The 20,121-nt window shown below is 41.0% G+C and overlaps 1 long non-coding RNA gene across 1 annotated transcript; it reads left to right on the forward strand.

Annotated features, from left to right (window-relative positions):
• The first annotated feature begins 7,390 nt into the window (after nt 1–7,390).
• LOC119856082 lies at nt 7,391–19,319 on the forward strand. The gene is made up of 2 exons (XR_005293148.1): nt 7,391–7,524; nt 19,039–19,319. It is a non-coding gene; the product is annotated as an uncharacterized LOC119856082 (long non-coding RNA).
• The last annotated feature ends 802 nt before the right edge of the window (nt 19,320–20,121 follow it).

Raw genomic sequence — 20,121 nt, forward strand, 5'->3', positions numbered from 1 at the left:
TTTTATAATCAAAACTAGATGGTACAAGTCTAGGAATTTCACTGAAACATCCTGATAAATTGGAAGTTTCCCACTAAGTTAACTAATATTCCATCACCATTGGGGGAGGGGAGAGATATTTCTAAAGAGTAAAATAAACTCTATAGCTACCTGTAAATTTACATTACAGGGGGAACTATTGTCCCTTGAATTGAAAAGGTGTTATTCGGTGAAGTTGTCAGTATTATTTCAAATCATGGAACAAGTTGCAGATATCAGGTAGGGGGCAGTCCTGTTTTCCAAAACCATAAAAAGCTCCAATTTCAACAAACGAATCATAGGCAGTTTGAAGCGGGATGAGATCTGTATAAAATTCTACCCCCTATAGCTGAGAGAATTGTTTCAGCCCACTTCCCCTACACCCAATCCAGAGAAATGTTTGTTTGAGCAGGTTTTGTGACCTACTTTTCTGGGGTGGGGGGAAATGATATTGTGTTTCCAGTATAATAAATAGATATTTTGAAAATACCCTTTGCTTTTCTCAAGCAAATGACAGCTGAGAACCCAGACACCATGACTCTCTGTTTGAGGACATTTGAATATTAGAATATATTAATGGGCATAATTTTTGACACAGTGACAATTTGCTTGAGGTTTGGACAAGGAAATTTATTGTTGGTGAAGAATAAATGTTCTCTCAATTATTTCAGCTTAATGTGATTTGTTTTTTTAGGATGAGAGGAAAGAATAAAGGACAGGTCCATGGAGCATGAAGCTGTTTGCTGGCATTGTGTCACAGGTGAATAGTCTGAGTATTTCTCCCTCAGCAACTGCTCCATTCAAGCTTCATTCAGAAGAACTTATTCCAGCTGATTTATTTATTTGTGTATGAGTTTCCAAAATTTATGAGATCACAGGTCAAGTGAGAGGTCATAGTTCACAGGTCAGGTGAAAAGCTAAAATTTGCTGAACCAAGCAAATGAAAGACTAAATATAGATGGAAACAAATAGACCAATGTGTCCTAGAATTACAGTGTTCCCACGCTGAAATATGTATCACTATAATATCCTGTTTCCAAGACCCAAAGTTTTAAGGATTTGGAAACAAATATGAAATGAAAAAAATATATATTGCTTTAAAAAAAAATCAGTAACATGACATTTTTGTTTGTTTTTTTACCTTATGGGTTGTACAGTATCTTGTAATCCCTGTCTGTTAGGTTATATTTTGTCCTTTCAATCAGTCAATGGGCCATCCTTCCATTTAATTCTACTGCCATCCTTGGTGCTCTATAAGACCTTGAGCCAACATGATGATTCAATAAAGTTTTATATTATAGAACAGAAAATATTATTGATGTTGGAATGATCCAAGAGCATCACAAACCAAGACAGCTGCACTTTATGTAAAAGTAAATAAGTCAATAAGAGGGGTGGCCACTCAGCTAGCTGGCTGGGAGAACACAGTAAGACCTATTTATTTCTTAGGGATAGCAAGGGCCACCTATGGAAGACAGAAGACTGGAAATGTGTTTGATTTTAAGATTTCTAAATACCCTACTTTACAATGGGGCAAGTTCAAGTCCTCAGTTTTCTGTGTGGAAAAGTAGTGCTATACCAATTGTGCATTTGCCTTGAAAAATAATTCAGGATACAATTATTTAACAGGCAGCCCAGCGATATATCTTTTGCACTATCCTATAGAATTGTGTAGCAAGTAAGATCGGTGTCAGGCCCTGATCGTGCAATAAGTTCTGCCTGTTGCACTTGGGGGGAGCCTCATTGAAGTCAGTGGTGGGGCAGCATGTGAGCTATGAACTTCCTAAATGGAGCGCCAGATGATGGCAGAAATGTTTGCTGGACTAGGCTGTTAGATGGCATAATGTAACATTGACATTTATATCATTAAAAACTTCTACCAACCTTGTGGTTTTAAAAAATTGTATCTTATTTAAAAAACAAATGGTGACCTCTGATTACCTTAATTTTCCCAAACTGACAGTTTCCAATATGAATGGCTCTTGAAATAAATTAATATGTAAATATTAATGTATCTTCAGATTGAATGAATGGACTCTGGGCACAAAATTGTCAGCACATCCCTCTTGATCATATTTCCCACTGCTTGAGGGGCATGCACTTGTGGTATATTGGCTACACATTTGTTTGCAGTTCAGTAGATTCAGCCTGCAAAATCAGGCAACATAAGTGATATTCCTGAACAGCCTTCAACAATGGCCTGAATTTCTAAGAGAGATAATGGGGAAAAAACCCTCTTAAACGTTTCACCAAATAGCCTGGTGCATTAATGAATCACCCGTTTATTTTGTTAGTGGCCGGATAATGCATCTGTTTCAGTTCTAGCCCATCTTTTTTCCATCACCTCTTTTTTCTGATTAATGTGGCATCTTTATTAACAAAAAGCTGCACTTTCCAAATTGTTACTTTTTGTTTCCCTGATATAAACCTGTACATGTTTTGTTTTCCAATGGCTGATACTGGCAACCACTTTTCCTCATTTTTAAAGCTGACAAGCATACAGAAAGAGCTGTGTTAGTTTCTCTGACAAAACATATCAGTGTGTTTGGCCTTCAACTTTCCCTTATCCTTCACCCTGTGTCTAAACAATATCATAGTCTTACTATTATTTAGATAGTACTGCAGATGGATGCTTTACAGGGATTAGACTACTAATATTCAAACAGTAAAAAAATACCCTACCTCAAAGAACGATTTGGGTGTTCCTGATTGCTACATCACATTGACTGGATGCCTTCATAGCAAAAGCAGAGGTCTTGGTATCAGGAAACCTTGGTTCTATCCCCAACTTTATTACAAGCTTCCTGTGTGATCTTGAGAAAGTCAATATTCTCCCTATGCCTTGCCAGCTCCATTTTTAAAATGGCAGTGATACCTACTTTGGAGTGGTACTTTGAGGTTGAGTTCATGACCATATGTTAAATACTTTGAGATTCTTCAGCAATAGGCTCTCTGTCTGTATATCCACTAATCACTGTAGTATTTGAAAGGCTATAGAAGTGAAAAGTATCCTTGTTACTAACCTTAAGACTTCTTACTGTGTATCAGTGTAGCACAGTACCTCTAGGAGCATCCAAAGTAGTGGCTACTGTTACACTTTTAGCAGCTTTGTAGCATGTACCTGTTGACTCACGTGTCCTGGCTGGCCAATGGAGAAGGGGTATGCGCCATGGCCCCCTTCCTCATTCACTTTGGAGTTTCTGGAAAGCTAGTTTAAGTCTTCCCTCACCACTGCACTAAAGGCAGATAGGACTGAGAATATGGTTGGCCTCTCAGAAGAAGCACAAAGAGTCTGGGGAGAGACTCTTCTCCCTCCTTTGCAAACTTATGCTGCACTTACTACAATTTAGCTCTATGTGTATGCACTTACACTCTCCTCCTCACTGAGTAAGTGCTAAATCTTCAAATGTCAGTAGATACTATTAAAATACCAACAAGAAATAATTCCCTTTATGTAAGACACTCTCCAATTAGTATACAGTGCTAATCATTGCCTTAGAATGGGATGTGAACAGTTAAGGGAAAATATGTTATGTCAATCACAGAATGTCAATTTTCAAAGGCACAACACATCTCAACCTCATCTGAGGCAGGAGGTTTGAGGGGATGGAAATAGAGATAGAGAGAGAATGTATTATACACAGTACGGTGTGTGCAAAGAACGTGCATAAGAAATCTTTTTGAAAGTGCTGTGGGGGACAATGGTCACCTTTTGTTCTTGGTTAATTTCCTGAGTACATTACAGCTGTGATTTTGTCCAATCTTTTAACTCAAGCTTTGCACATGAAAGACCCTTTTCAGTTTGCCTGAATCTCATAGGCATTCACAAGTTTTGTCTGCTTCTTGAAGGTTTTGATATATTCCTATGTCTTCCCCCAACGAGAAGAAAAACCTCAAAAAGAGGAATATGTAAAGAAAAGAACCAAAAACACACAATGGGGGGGGGAATACCCCAAATGAGATAACTGGCAGATGCTTCCGAATATGGAAGTCATCTGTAAGCATTTAGAGGAATGGAGAATGCTGAAGCAGTTCTCCATCTGCCAGATGCCTGAAATAGAGACAGATGAGCTGTTTCTCTGAACTTCAACAACAGAGCCAGCTGAAAAAGCAGACCTTTTCCACCAAGGGTCACTTGTTGAAATTGTTGACTGTAAATCAAAGTTCTACTTTTGGGCTTACTTTAAACTGCAAAATGTGACCAAAATGCCTAATAATACATTTATTTGGAAAATACTCTCTTCTGTAGAGTTCAGTGTGTATAAAACCTTCAAATATCTAAGCAGAAGCTGTTAACATGTGTATATCATTCAAGCAAGAAGTGTTTTCTGTATGATGCACACATTTTGTTCCAGTCATTTATTGTATTGCTCTGAAATTTTAAGGAATGCCCAAAATAATAACCAAACATTTCCAAATTTATAGCGCTAAAATAAAGGTCACATTTCAAGTTTACAATTGGTTATTTAAAGGTTTCTTCCTTAGCTACAGTCAGCCTAAAAAGACTGTTGTTAAGCTTATCTGTCAGCTAATTTTCCTGTCTTGTTGATTGAAAGGTGCTATAGATCTGCTTTTTTGCATTGTTTCAAATGCTAATTTCTTTTAGCAACCAAAAACCAAAATATTTGTTGTGCAAAAAACAGGTGAAACTGAAAGAAAAGATCAGGATTTGCATTTTCGGTTTTGAGGAAAAATCAAAACATTTTATGGATATTCCTTCCCTCCATTTTTCAACCAGCTGTGGCCATACATCTGCTCTTTTCCTTTTCTTCAAATGCTGCTTACAACATTTTGTCCAATGTTTTCAAACATGAGTAGAGATAAGAGGTACCTCAGTTCCAGGTGTCCAACTTGACAAAAGAAAAGGAGTATTTGTGGCACCTTAGAGACTAACAAATTAATTTGAGCATAAGCTTTTGTAAGACACAGCTCACTTCATCGGATGCATTCAGCTGTAGATCACGAAAGCTTATGATCAAACACATTTGTTAGTCTCTAAGGTGCCACAAGTACTCCTTTTCTTTTTGCGAATACAGACTAACACGGCTGCTACTCTGCAACTTGATAGAATATAACTAACCCACCCTTTGAAAATTGGATTCCTTTAAAATGTATCAAGTTGGACAAAATCAGTCCCCCTTAAGGTGTCTCAAGTTGTACAGACCAAAACTGAGTCAACCAAAATCATTAGTCACTCTTGGAAAAATGTGGTATTTAAAATGTAGAGCCTGCCACCAAAGGAGCATCAGCTTTCCCGTCAGTTGCTAAATCCAAATAGAGTAACCTCCCACCACAAGTGTCTGGATCCTGAGTTGCTTGTATTTCTGTGCATGACCTTAGAACTCTAGCTGGAATAGTACCACAACCTCAAAGACCATTTTCCTCAATTAGCCTTTCCCAGGTAAGTTTGACAAGTTTGTCAGGCTGCTGGAGGATAGTAATTTCTGGAAAACTCCAAACTAAACAACATGGAGCAAGACTGTTTCACATGAGTATCTCAGGTGAGATGTGATTCTGTCTCAAGCTCCTGTTACTAATTTACCACTTTGGGGAACAAGGTCTTTTGATTTCCCTGTCAGCTAATACTTAGAGAGAGATTTAAATGCCTTCCAGAAGTCATGCTGCCAGGTTTGCAGCAGACAGGCGCACACGTTAAATGATGTATGAATCACACTCACCAGTCACAATGTCCTTGTTGGTGAATATGAAGAACAATTGATTTATTACCTTCCTTAATTAACTTTGAATGTCCCGCTAAACTGAAGTAGATGCTGGTTACTACATTTTAGGGTGAATGGCCAATGTGAATTTTTTCTGCATTAACCAATCCTAAACTGTACAATATAAGAAAATTTAAAAATAATCCAAAGATTCTCATGAAAATGTAAACATTGAAAGTGTCAGTCAGATGTGTGCATATGTGGCAAGAACTATGAGCACACTGTCACACTTAATTGCAATTATTATTCATTATTATTATTAAAGTAAAAATAAAATCTGCTTGTGTATGTTGCATATACTACATTACACTCACCACTGTGATACCTAGGTGTATTACAGAGATGAACACCTGTTATCAATAATTGGCCTAAATTAAATACTCCTCTCTCTATAAGCTCCTCCCATTGATAAACCCCCATTGTAAAGGCCCATAGCCAAAATCCAAGTAAAGTGACAGTGTCTTGCAATACATCCCCAAAACATCCACATTTTGGTTCTGATAGATCATAGGATGGATTGATTTCCAGAGCTGAGGACACCTGAGGAAGAATACCCTGATTCTTGCTTTCAGTCTACACTTCAATCATAGGGTGAGATTGCAGCTCATGTAGACATACCTGAGCTATCTCCCATCTAGTGATGTCTCTCTCTCTCTCTCACACACTCTAATGTAATATATATCAGTTAAGTTTGGTGCACAACCCAAAGAATCTTCATACTTACCCTTCCCACAGTTCTGAGGACAGACCTATGCATAGTGGTGCAATAATCATAAAATAGCAATTGGTCATATCTGCCAATTCAGGTTTTTATATGACTCTCATCACAAGCGAATCTGAGCCCCTTTCATGTAATTCAAAATAGATATAACAATAAGAATCCCTCCATTTCTCTTCCATCACCTCATGTAGGAGAAATAGCTTGATCAGCTTTTGTAGATTATTTTGATTTATGTTTGTGGGTGAGACTGAGTGTGAGTTTGTTTACAAAGTAATTATTGAGGGAAAATGGAGTAAAAGAAATTACTTTGGGATTTAGTTCTGATAGAGGTACAGTTAGAAGTAATTCAGTCTCTTGAGGGAGTGAAGTACACCTAATTAGAGCTGGTTGGTAAATGGGTTTCCATTCTGCAACAAATGTTGAGCGTTTTAAATTTTTTTTCATTCCAAATCAGATTGAAAAGCCAAAATTTCAAAAGATTTTTATTAAACAAAAACTTTGGAAAATTTTTTTTGGATCAATCTAACCATTTGGGTTGGATAAATTTGAAACATTTCATTTTAATCCTTTTAGAATAGCTATCTATAAATTAAATTAATTTTGAAATGAAAAGTAATTTAAGATATAAAATCTAAATTTCTGTTTTATAATGGGATACTTAGATATCCTGGAGGGAGGGAATAAATTTTTATTCCTAAATGAAATTTTATCAAAATCAATATGATTTCACACACACAAAAATGGTCCAAATGGCATTTTCAGGTGGAAAACTGTTTTCACAAAAAATTTCCAGTAAGCTCTACATCTAGGTCCAGCTGCTGTGAAAGTTCTGACTTCATCATTAGCCTTTCTCAGCAGTTGACAATTTTCTAATTTCAGTGGACCTTATTTCCTTATTTCAGTGTTGTAGTTATGGAAGGAGGCAATCTCCCAGAGAGCTAGATCATGGTAGCATCTGAATATCAGGATAGACTCTTTGAAATACACTCTGTATTCAGGGGAGACCTGCTCACTTAAAGAATCCATTGCACAAATGACTTCCCAGGTCATCTGAACAGCCAACAGGTAAGCGAGCCAGTTAGAGTAGAATTCAGTGATTTATTTAGAAGGGGGAAATATGTTTCTGAGACTCAGGGCAGGGGAGAGGTAGGAAGGATTGGTCACTTTAGAAAAGAAACAGTTTGGAATTAATTAATGTTTGGTTTGATTTTGCAGGGAAGAGGAGATTTTGAAACTGATTAAAAAATTGGGAGGGGCAGAAGAAAGGGGATTTTTGCAAGGAAAGTCACATGTAGGGCTCGGGGTAAATTTTTGGCAACACATCACTGCTCAAAACTACTTTTCCTTGTCCAATAGCATCTTTCCTATGTTGAGCCTTAGCCTTGTAGGTTTCAGTCAGAACACTAACACTGCCAAATATGATGAAAGCAAGGGCACCACAGAATCAAATCAATAGATGACAGAGAGATGTGGTATTACCAGCATACTGACAGTACTGCAACTCAAAAATCTGACAAAGTCCCCCAGAGAAATAAATTCAGCTATCATCCCATGCTTGGGTCCAAAACCAGATTGAAAGGGATCCAAGGAGTTAGAGGAATCTCCCAATTGCTCTTCCACCTCCTTCTCAGTAACTCTCCCCAAATAGGGAAAATTTGAAACTGTGCAAAAACTGACAAGACTATTCATATGGAGAGAAGTCTTCTTCAGCAATGATCTAATCACTGCATCTTTTCCTGAGCCCTCGTGAAGGAGGGTGTTAATAATTCCTAGCAATGATAGTCCCAAGCTCAAAATTTAGCTGCCCGGGTCTCCTAAAGGAAGAGTTGAGGCAGGTCTGGGCTAGCAAAGGAATTTGGATCCACTTTATTAATTATCACCAGTAGAATTACATGTCCGAGAAAGGGATATATTCAGTGTAAATAAATTACACTGTAAAAATTCCAAGTCTATTAGTCAAATTCCCAGAAATCTTTAAAAAAAAATAAAGCTATATTGTACCTTGTAGCAGGGTAGTCACCCAGCTCCGGCCTGAAAGGTTTAAAGCCAGCCCTGGGAGAGGGCTGGGGCTGGGAGAAAAGGCTAGGCTGATTGGAAAGGCAGCCACAGCTGGGGCCACACCCCAATCAGGCCACAGCAGGCCCCATAAAAGGGATGTGATCCAGGTGCTCAGGCAGAGAAAGTCTCTCTTGAGATAGAGATCCACCCACCCAGGAGCTGAGCAGGGTATCTAGAGTGGAGTTGTGCAGGGGGAAGGCCAGAGGAGCTGGGGAGCTACAGCCTGGAAAACCCCCAGGCTGCAGACCTTGCTAAAAGACAGGAAAGGTACTGGGGCTACAGAGGTGTAGCCTGGGAATAGGCAGAGGCAGCTGGTCCAACCCCCCTTGCCAATGATGAGTGGTTTACAAACTGCTGCAGTGAGCGGGGGCTAGATGGTGACTGGCAGTACCTACTGAGGCAAGGTGGGGATAAAGGGTGGGGGTTCCCTGGGTGGAGAGACCCAGACTGTGGGTTACTGGGGGCAGAACCCTGAGGTAGAAGGGCACTGGGGTCCAGGAGGGACATAGGGGCCAGTGGTAGGTGAGACTCCAGCCTGCAGAGGGTGCTCTGGGCTGGAAGAGCTAATTCCCAGGATGACCAGCAGGAGGTGCTGCACCGGTGAGTCATTGCTTTGCTACATACCTGCATGGAGCTCTGTAATACTTTGTGAGCCCCTTTCCTGCCATATAAACAGGGAGGGCCGTACAGACAATAGGTGAGGAGTAGGGAGCAAGATACAGACATGGCGAAGCACACTGGAGGGCACTGCTCTCTGAGGATTTGGTCCACAGAGTCATTTTGGGGGTGAAGATTGGACAAGCCAGAGGAGGGATGGAAATGTGGCTGATGGATTCCTGGTTAACTACTAAATGATACACGGTAGTTCAACCACATGTTCACTTATGTAATGGGGAAGAATGATTCTCTGTACTGGAGGATTTACTGGGTGAAATCCCATGTTTTATATTATGCAGGAGGTCAGATTAGGTGAGCACAGTGATGCCTTCTGCTCTTAAAATCTATCATGAATGACCATGTGGACCTATAAACCAATCCCTCTGCACAGAGGGGGATCCACCTTTTTGAAGACTAATGTAGCCCTCATGCAGCAGCAATGCTCACAGGAGAGTTCCTTTACTGATCTGTGACTTAGAGGGAGGGAGGGTTCCATCAACCCCAGTGGAACTCGGTGCATGAGGATCAGGATTTGGGCTTGTGATAATAGGGTTGTGGTAACATCTGATCCGTTGTTGTGAAATTAAATGAAATTACCGTTCAAATGAAATATATTACTCTTAGTTCCTGGAGCTGCTCAAAAAATTATGAGATACCAAATTACATATAAATGGACAAATTTTGAAATATATTTCTAGTTTAGTGCCTGCAAAAATGCATGTATAACTGGTAGCAATTAGATGTCCAACTGCTAAAAGCACAAGAGGAAGGGTGGTCTTATGTAGATTTGGCAGAATTTGATTATATAGACAATTTTATGAATAATGTCAATGTTTTAAGCATTTTCACAGTTGCACAAAATTATAGGTATCAAGCATTCAACTAAGCATAAATTTATTTAAGCATAAAATTATCTAAATTTTCACAGTTGTGAGAAATTTCAAGGAGAACATGAAAGTCTGAATCTAGGTCAGACAATAATTATTTAATGACATGAGATGTTGAGATTCAAAATGATAGCTTTATAACTGTTAAAACCCAAATTGTCAAGTTCTTAAACAGCCTTTTTCTTTCCTGATCTGTAAACTTCAATTATTATTGATGGAAATATTTTTTTGCAGCATGTGAACAGTGAAATTGATGTTTACTGATAATCTAATCCTTCCAGTCCTGGTCTTATGCACTGGACTGTGAGTCAGAAGATCTGAGTTCAATCACCTTGGGCAAATAACTTAATCTCTCTATTCTATCTATAAAGTGGGGTTGATACTACTTCTTTCTCATACAATTTAGTCTATTTGAATTGCAAGCTCTTCAGAGAAAAGACACTTTGATTCTAGTCTTTTGCACATTGACTTGTATAATGGGGTCCCTATCCTGAATGGGGCAGCTAGGTGCCACCAAAGCACAAATAATACACTTGAGTGTATTCATAAATCAGGTACTGAGATATCTAAATAGTATTATCTGTGCCTGGAATTGATTGTGATATCAAATTTGGGGTCTGTGTTGAGACAATTTTGAAAAAATGTGTCCATTTGAGAGTAAAGTACTCTCTCAAACACTGATGCAAACTATCAATTTAAAATTCTTTTGTCTCGTGTTGCCTCTGTTGGTGCATTTTTTGCTTTTTGTTTTGTTTGCTTTTTGTCTGCGCTTCCATGAATTTTTCTGTACTCCTCAGATAGCTTGGCAACCCCCTCACATTTGCTATTCTATCATGCTGTAGAACAGTACTATAAATCCCTTTGTAAAATGGAAATCCTACATGTGACTTTATGTCCTGTAATAATACGTTGTGTCCTTACATGACATAACATCATGCAATGTACTTTACTTAAAGCTGTGTGTGCATTTTCACACCCAAAACAAAACCAAGAAAATGTTTGGCTCTTTGCCAGTTTAATTTTTCGCATTTTGCAGAAGCCAACAGCAATTTAGTAGTTGAAAATCAAAATTGTTTTCCCCAACTATGACTAGCCCTTTTGACCTGATGAAAAAATTACATGGGGCCAAGGTTTTATAGATCTTGTAGGTTTGGGCCCAGTGACATTTTTCTTAAAACTTTCTTTGCAAGGATTTCATGTACCCAAAGTGGTATTCTTCCTCACCCTACTGGAGTTTACATTGCTTCTCTTATACTTCTCTGATTTCCTTGTGGGCTAAGACTAACAATGCTGTAGCTTTGTTGTGCTGTATGAAAACAGAATTCTGGCTAGTTTTACCTCTAAAGATGGATTAGTAGTAATGCAGAACATGACCAGCTGAGATAAGCTTAGCACAACTCTCAAATGATCAACTATGGAAAGCTTCTGCCAATCATCCATAAATGTCTTGGTTTGAGTCTCAGCTGTAGTTATGATCAGTTCAAACATAGACAGCCCAGCCTTTGGATGAAATACTCTGTTAATTGCAAAAGTCCACTCCAGTGGTTGTGCATCTCTCACATAGAAAATATCACTCTGGCAACTATAAGAAGGGGTGGGGGGGAGTGTTGTTAATACTGCAGTCAGGGCTGGCCCACAACATTTTGGCACCTGAGGCAGGGAGCCCAAATGACACCCCCATGCCTCCTCACTTGGTCCAAAACTTTGAAAGGTGTCAATTCTTCCTGTTCTTCTCCTCTCATGTTACTACTCTGCTATCTACCCCAATAAAGGAGAACTAACAATTTAAAATGCCTTGTTCAAAAAATTGTAAGTAACACTTAACTTTCAAATGCCTGAACAGCAAATGTAACTTTTCTTGTCTACATAGTAAACACTGGCATATTTATCTGTTTTGAATAATCAAAGTGATGCTTTCCTTGCCTTCTTGGGTGCAAAGATTTGAACTGCTTCCTGCTGAAGGTCCACAGTCTGGGCCAGCTCATGCTCTACTGAGATGGTTGCAAGGCTGACCAGCCTCTCCTATGTCATTTTTGGAGCATAGATGTGTTTTTATTAACTTCAGCTTGGAGAAGCTGGATTCTCCACTGGCAACTGTTACAGGAAGTGTTAGAAGTGTGCATAGAGCAACAAAAGCATTTGGAAAGAGGGTGGCCATCTTATTTGTGCACATATATTCCAGAACAGCCTATGGAGTTGATCCTGCTGAAAAGTATCTTGAAAAGGCTTTCAGTTCATCACCTAAATCACTTGCATCAATATCGCTCATGTCATCATGTGTCAACACTGTCTCTAGTGCCCTGCATTGCTGGTGTAGTTCTTAAGGTATAGTGAGGAGTTTTGGAATATCGTACAACATCCCAAATATACTGCTGTGTTTAGGGTGACCAGATGTCCCGATTTTATAGGGACAATCCCGATTTTTGGGTTTTTTTTCTTTAGGCTCCTATTCCCCCCCCCCCCCCCCCCCAACTCCATCCTGATTTTTCACACTTGCTGTCTGGTCATCCTAGCTGTGTTCCTTGAGCTGCATGAAACGTTCTTCAACTGACTGTGTATTGCACAATCTAGCACCTGGTTAAAGTATTCAACTTTGAATTGTTTGAAGTCTCTTATAGGATTATCCCATGCCTCGTAATCAAAATGTTGTCTTCTTCAGGGACTCTTGTATTCTTGAATGGGTGGGAAAATAGCTTCAGTGTGAAGTTCCTCTGCCAACTTCTGTGCACTCTTCAGAATGTTTTGAAATCTCTCATCTGACCAGTAAGACTGTAGGTATGACTTTGCTTTGTCCAGTTGTTCCATTGCTTCAGATGTATCAAGGGCAACACCTCGGAGTCTCTTGCTTACAACATTTATTTCAAACAGTATGTCATGCACAACACTAAGCCACACAGAAATTTGAAGTTAAGTATGCTTCTGGTTTCAGAGTAGCAGCCGTGTTAGTCTGTATTCGCAAAAAGAAAAGGAGTACTTGTGGCACCTTAGAGACTAACAAATTTATTAGAGCATAAGCTTTCGTGAGCTACAGCTCACTTCAATGCATTTAAATGCATCTGATGAAGTGAGCTGTAGCTCACGAAAGCTTATGCTCTAATTTGTTAGTCTCTAAGGTGCCACAAGTACTCCTTTTTCTTTATGCTTCTGGTGATTCCATTTCCCTCTGCCATTGTTCTCCTACAAACAGTTCCTATCATAGCATTATCCTCCATAATGGCAACTATGGCATCATCTATCTTCCCAATTTGGTGTGTGTTAGGCTTTATCACCTCCACTCAACTTTCCCATTGTGTGGCACTCAGTGGTTTGTGTCAGAGAGGATGTTCCCAGATGTTGCTTCAAAATTTGCCATTGATGAGTTGAGAAAAATACATAGATACTTTGAATTACATTTAAAAATTCAGCAGCCTCACTAGAAGCTGATGCTGCATCACTGACCACCAAGTTCAATGAATGAGAACTGCATGGGACAAAAAAGTTCAAGGATTTAACTCTTGGATCCATGTCTGCACTCCTCTGTTCTTTCCTCTCATGTTGGCACCATTATTGTAGCCCTAACCTCTCAAGTCAGCTATCACAATTTCTATCTTCCAGCTTTTTAAGAAGCACCTTTGTCATACCAGCCCCTGTAGTTTCATCAGTGTCAATAAAGTCTAGAAAATGCTCTCTGACAGTCACCACTGCAGGGACATTTTCACTAGGTTCTGTTACAAAATGCACCATTAAAGTCATTTATTCCATATGGCTGATGTTGGGTGTGCAGTCCAGAATAAGAGTAATATCTTGCTGACTTCAGATCTACCACAATCTTCTGTTTGATTTTTTTTGTTGCCAGTAGTTGTATGGTCTCATTTTGAATTGTTTTTCCAAGGTAGAGGTGTGTGCATTTCTTGGGCAGTGAATCTTCTTAGATGCTCCTAGAATACAGCATCAAACTCAGCCATCGGCTCCACAATTTTAAGGAATTTTCCATTGCTGTCACATACAGCCAATCTGAAGTGCCACGCAGTGCTAGGTTTGGGTAGCAAGCATTCTCACAATGGCAATGAGCCTTTTCAGAACATTTTGCCAGTAAAGAGACTCTGATGCAATTTTCTCTTATGCTGATTATCTATGGTGGCCTTTAACCTTAGTCTCATCTCAAGCTCTTTCCACCTATGGAATGCTCTCTGGCGATTTGCTGCCTTCTCATGGATGCCAGATTTTTCCAGTCCTTTGTTCCTGTAGAACTCCAATGTGGCTGGAACATTAGACTGAAAGTGTTTTCAACAAAAACAGTATGCAGCATTCTGGATTTTTGGCCTCTCCACTTTGTCACCATTGGAGATTTCATGCCAGTAATGTGTTGGATGGAAGCTTCTGTATTCATGTTCCCCAAAGACAATGAAGTTTTTCACTTGCTATGGCCCATGCAATACAAGGAAGTCCCTCAGGCTACTGCTCAAGTGGGTCCACAGTCCTGGATCATCTAGACTTAAGTAACTAAACTCCAGCAGCAGCTGTTTCTTGCACCTCCACCACACTCTTCTCTGATCTACACTTTTCTTCAGGAATGTGCATGGTTCCATCCATTTGAGATGGAGATATGGATGCTGCAGTAGCTGCCAGGTCTCCTGCACTCTGACTAACTGGAAGATCAGGCATCTCCTCACCACTCACACAGACACACATCCTCACTGGAGCATTTATCAGAGCTCCTTCCTGCTAAATAGAAAAGCTTCCTTTGCTTTCTTTTTCTGAATGCTGCCCCAGAGGGGCGTTTTCTTCTTTCACTCATGACTGCTGTTCTATGCCAGCTATAGTGGCTCTCAACACTCAATTGAAGGGGACAAATAAGCAGGCTGGCAGCTGGGCCTGAGTGAGGGAAGATATCAGTGTCTTAAGGGCCTAACTGGCTCCTACTACTTCAGTTGACTGCTTGTTCTCCTCAAGTGGGTTCAGGGAAGCAGCAGGAAACAGGAAGCTCCCTGAGACTCTGGTATTAATCAGTCCAGGTTCCTGGGGGTGCTAGAGAGGTACATAAGAGGCTCCTCCTACTCCTCTCTCTTCCTGCAGCTCCTGCTGCTTTGTTATTCCCTTTCACCTTTTTGCCTGCCTGCCTGTTATGTCTCTTGTGCCCTCCTTCCTTCAGCACAGCACTCCACCATCTCTCTACATCTAGAACAGAGAGAATACATATGCATCAGCAGCAGACACAATTTTCTACACTCTGGGTCCTAGGGGCGCACCTTCCCCCACCCCACACACAGTCCAGCACCTGAGATGGCCACCTCAATTCACCTCATGGTAAGGCTAGCCCTGACTGCAGTGTCCCAAATATGCAAAACATATTTTATGACAATATAAGTCATGATGGCAAATTTGTTTGCTTTTTACTTGCCACCAAGGAAAAAATACAGCCCCACACACTAACAATTATACAATACAATATATTGTAGCTTTCCATTTCCTCTTCTAATTTTCCCCTCAATGATCTCCTTCAGGCCAAGACCAATCTTCAAATGCTGTACAGACACACTAGATGCAAAGGGTCCCAATCTGTCTGGAGCTCCTGAGCAATTTCATGATATAAATATATGCATAATAATTGAGTCAGATTGTGGCTAACCTCTGTAAAATTTCACAAGGAGATGAGGGAGAAAAGACCCTTGTGCCTCCCTTCAAGACTCAGTTCTTGAGTGCACTGAAGTGTGTAAGGCTACCCCTGAAAAGGGACAGGAAGGAGGTGGGGCCATAGCTGCACCACTTCTTCAGGCTGGCTAGTAGAACTGGCCCAGTATAGAGTAGAATACATTCTGTACCCCCTTACTGGGTTTAGCTGTGAGTATACCCCTCTGGCACGGACGGTTGCTCTGGATGACATTGTGCACTCCTATGGCACAGTGCCTCCTGAAGCTGCTGCTGGGTCATTGTGGCTCCGTACTTTCCCATTGACTTCAATGGAAGTTGTGTGTGCATACCCAGGAGTGGAATTTGGACAATGGGTATAAAATTCAGCTTGACAAAACAATGCTGAACTTGGGCCAGCTGAAACACACATTGAAAGTATGAGTGTGTCTTTGTTTTGCTTTGCATTTATTACAGCTGAAGAAAGCGGGATCATCCTGATGTGTTCTCTCCACAGGGATCTGGTACTGTCTAATTCTTTTTCAAAGCTTAATTGCTGCTTAATTGCTCACTTTCACTCATCTGGGGCAGGGGGTTGGAGTGTGGAAGGATATAAGGGTTCCAGCTAGGGGTGCGGGTTCCAGGTGCAGGAGGGGACTCCAGGCTGGGGTAGGGTGTTAGGGTGTCAGAGGAGGTAAGGGCTCCACTTGGGGGTGTGGGCTCTGTGGTGGGACTGTGGATGAGGGGGTTGGCATGCAGGAGGGAGCTGAAGGCTGGGGAAGGGAGGAGGTTTGGGTGTGGGCTCTGGGAGGGAGTTTGAGTCTGGGAGGGGCTTCAGGGCTGGGGCAGGGTGCAGGCTCCGGGAGGAAGTTTGGGTGTGGGAGGAGGTTCAAACCTGGGGCAGGCGGTTGGAGTGCAGAGTCTGGGAATTATCATACAGGAGAGGATTCTGACCAAGGGCAGGGGGTTGAGGTGCAAGAGGAGGTTCGGCAGCTCCTGCTTGGTGGTGCAGTGGGGCTATGTCAGGCTCCCTGCCTGCTCTGGCTCCACGCCACTTTCAGAAGCGGCCAGCCTGTCAATGGCCAATGGGAACTGTGGGGATGGTGCCTGGGGGTGAGGGCAGCATGTGGAGCTTCCTTGAGGACCCCTGCACTTTAGGGGCCAGACATGCTGGCTGCTTCCAGGAGCAGTGTGGAGTCAGGGCAGGCAGGGAACCTGCCTTAGCCCCTCTGTGCAACCGACCAGACTTTTAATAGGCCGTTCAGTGATACTGACCAGAGCTGCTAGGGCATTCTGGTCAAAAATTAGATGCAAGGACTCCAAGCCCCTGTCCCAGCTGAGTGAAAGTGAGTGAGGGTGGCGGAGAGTGAGCAACTGAGGGAGGGAGGCTGGAATGAGTGGAGGCGGGGCCTCAGAAGTGGTGGGGCCTCAGCAAAGGGATGGGGCAATGAGCAGGGCAAGGGTGTTGATGTGTGTGCAATTAGAAAGTTGGCACTCCTAGGGAATAGTCACAATAATAGAGAAAGTATAGAAGAGAATGGATTATGTGCAGGGTGCATGCCCAGAGAGAATACACACTTAATTCATTACATGCTCTGGTTCAAAGAAGCAGCCAGAGCCACTGAACTCTCATAAAGAGTCACAAGGAGACTACTGACCCATTTAGGACAAAGAGAACCTCCTATGAATGTGCTGTAGAAAAGGGAGACAGTGCTGGAGTGCTTACAACTTTGATGTTGGGTAGAACATATACAGCTCCTCTGTTACTACAGTTTAAATGCAAGGTCCTTTTCTCATGCTAATATTCCTTGCAATGCAAAATTCAGGAAGAAAAAACCTTGTGTAGTCTCATTGCTGGAATCACATCTGAATGGAGCTGTTTGGAAATCTTTCATCAGAATCACCTTCCATAGAACTGGTTAAAAGGCAGGGATCAAAGGGTAGGAATAAATGGTAAATTTTCAGAATGGAGAGGGGTAACTAGTGGTGGTCCCCAAGGGTCAGTCCTAGGACCAATCCTATTCAACTTATTCATAAATGATCCGGAGAAAGGGGTAAACAGTGAGGTGGCAAAGTTTTCAGATGCTACTAAACTACTCAAGATAGTTAAGACCAGAGCAGACTGTGAAGAACTTCAAAAAGATCTCACAAAACTAAGTGACTGATTGGGAAACAAAATGGCAAATGAAATTTCATGTGGATAAATGTAAAGTAATGCACACTGGGAAAAAATAACCCCAACTATACATAAATATGATGGCGGGGGGCTAATTTAGCTACAGTTAATCATGAAAGATCTTGGAGTCATCGTGGATAGTTTTCTGAAGACGTCCATGCAGTGTGCAGCAGCAGTCAAAAAAGCAAACGGGATGTTAGGAATCATTATAAAAGGGATAGGGAATAAGATGGAGAATATCTTATTGCCCTTATAAATCCATGGTTCGCCCACATCTTGAATACTGCGTACAGATGTGATTCCCCTAATCTCAAAAAAGATATACTGGCATTAGAAAAGGTTCAGAAAAGGGCAACTAAAATGATTACGGGTTTGGAACAGGTCCCATATGAGGAGAGATTAAAGAGGCTAGGGTTTTTCAGCTTGGAAAAGAGGAGACTAAGGGGCGATATGATCGAGGTATATAAAATCATGAGTGGTGTGGAGAAAGTGAATAAGGAAAAGTTTATTTACTTGTTCCCATAGTATAAGAACTAGGGGGCACCAAATGAAATTAATGGGTAGCAGCTTTAAAACAAATAAAAGGAAGCTCTTCTTCACTCGGCGCACAGTCAACCTGTGGAACTCCTTGCCTGAGGAGGTTATGAAGGCTAGGACTAGAACAGGGTTTAAAAGAGAAGTGGATAAATTCATGGAGGTTAAGTCCATTAATGGCTATTAGCCAGGATGGGTAAGGAATGGTGTCCCTAGCCTCTGTTTGTCAGAGGGTGGAGATGGATGGCAGGAGAGAGATCACTTGATCGTTACCTGTTAGGTTCACTCCCTCTGGGGCACCTGGCATTGGCCACTGTCGGTAGACAGCATACTGGGCTGGATGGACCTTTGGTCGGACCCAGCATGGCCATTCTTATGTTGGGTGGTTTTGTAAAATCTAAGTTTCTGTGGGAATTTCTTTTTATTAGTTTTCATCAGGAAAATGAAGTACTTCATTTTGCTTTCAGGTTTATTTGACTGAAATTGGAATTTCTTTTGTTAGAATTGACCCTGAAACATTTTATTTCAATTGAATTCAAAAATAAATGGAACTGCAGTTCCCTTATGGTGCATTGCACTACGGAAGATGTAGTCCTCCAGGCAGACCTCACATATTGGAGAATAAGGACCCACATCATTTTTTTTTATGTACCAATGTAGATTTTCCTCTGACGAGCTGCATGCTGCATCATGGAAGTCACATGTGAGAAACAGTCCGGCCAGGGAGCCTGGCTCATAGGAGAAAATGGAACCATCAGCCTCCCAGATAATAATTCCCATAAGGCAATGCGTCACTAGGGGAAAAGGCAGTTTCATCTTCACCTGCATCAAAATAAGCATTGTGATTTCAGGACTTTCATAACATTGCATTTTGATCAAAATTATTGGAATTTCCAGTCTGTGCATGCAAAAAAAAATAAAACTTTAACTTTTTTGTCTCAGTTTGATATGAAAACAAGTACTGAAGAATCAGAATGTCCTGCAGAATTCTTGCAGCTGTAAAAGAACCCCCTACGAAATTACATTCTATAGAAGTATTAGAAGAATACTATTAGAACTTCTATTAGAAGAATTGCCCCCATGCAAAAAACTGACCTGTATCCAGACATTTCCTAATGGATGTGGAATTTCAAATGTCAAAGCTAACCTCCACTTTCCTTTTTAGATATGTAACTACTTAAATCTGTGGCTCTTTTTATGTGTGAATATGACATTGTAAATTGATGCTAAGGGGGAAGTTTACAACTATATCTTTTCTTATAGATCTCACAGTTATTCATGGTTTCCCACCACTTGCAGCACCTCAGGCTTATCTTTGAGAATTGAGTTTCCCAGACCCAATTTTGTCCTTTTGGGATACCACATCAGTTCGCATGAGTAGGGATAATGTTATCTGGGTTGCTGCTGGTGGTGCTAGGGTTGCTGCAGGGTCCTTCCTAAGTTGTTGCCTGCAGTTAATCAGGCTGCTTTTTCAACATCTGGCCCTAAGGGGGCAGCTCAATAGCAGAGGCAGCTTGCTCTGGTGGATTAATCAAGGGACTGAAAGCAAGAGAGGGACAGCAGTTTTCCTAGGCTGGCTTGGCACTGAACTCTCCAGTGGCTTTAGTCCAGTCACCTAGCACAGTAGATCTCAACCTTTACAGCCTACTGTACCCCTTTCGGGAATCTGATTTGTCTTACATACCCCCAAGTTTCACCTCACTTAAAAACTACTTCCTTACAAAATCAGACATAAAAATACCA

This window comes from Dermochelys coriacea, chromosome 5 (assembly GCF_009764565.3).
Source record: "Dermochelys coriacea isolate rDerCor1 chromosome 5, rDerCor1.pri.v4, whole genome shotgun sequence".
Classification (NCBI taxonomy): domain Eukaryota; kingdom Metazoa; phylum Chordata; order Testudines; family Dermochelyidae; genus Dermochelys; species Dermochelys coriacea.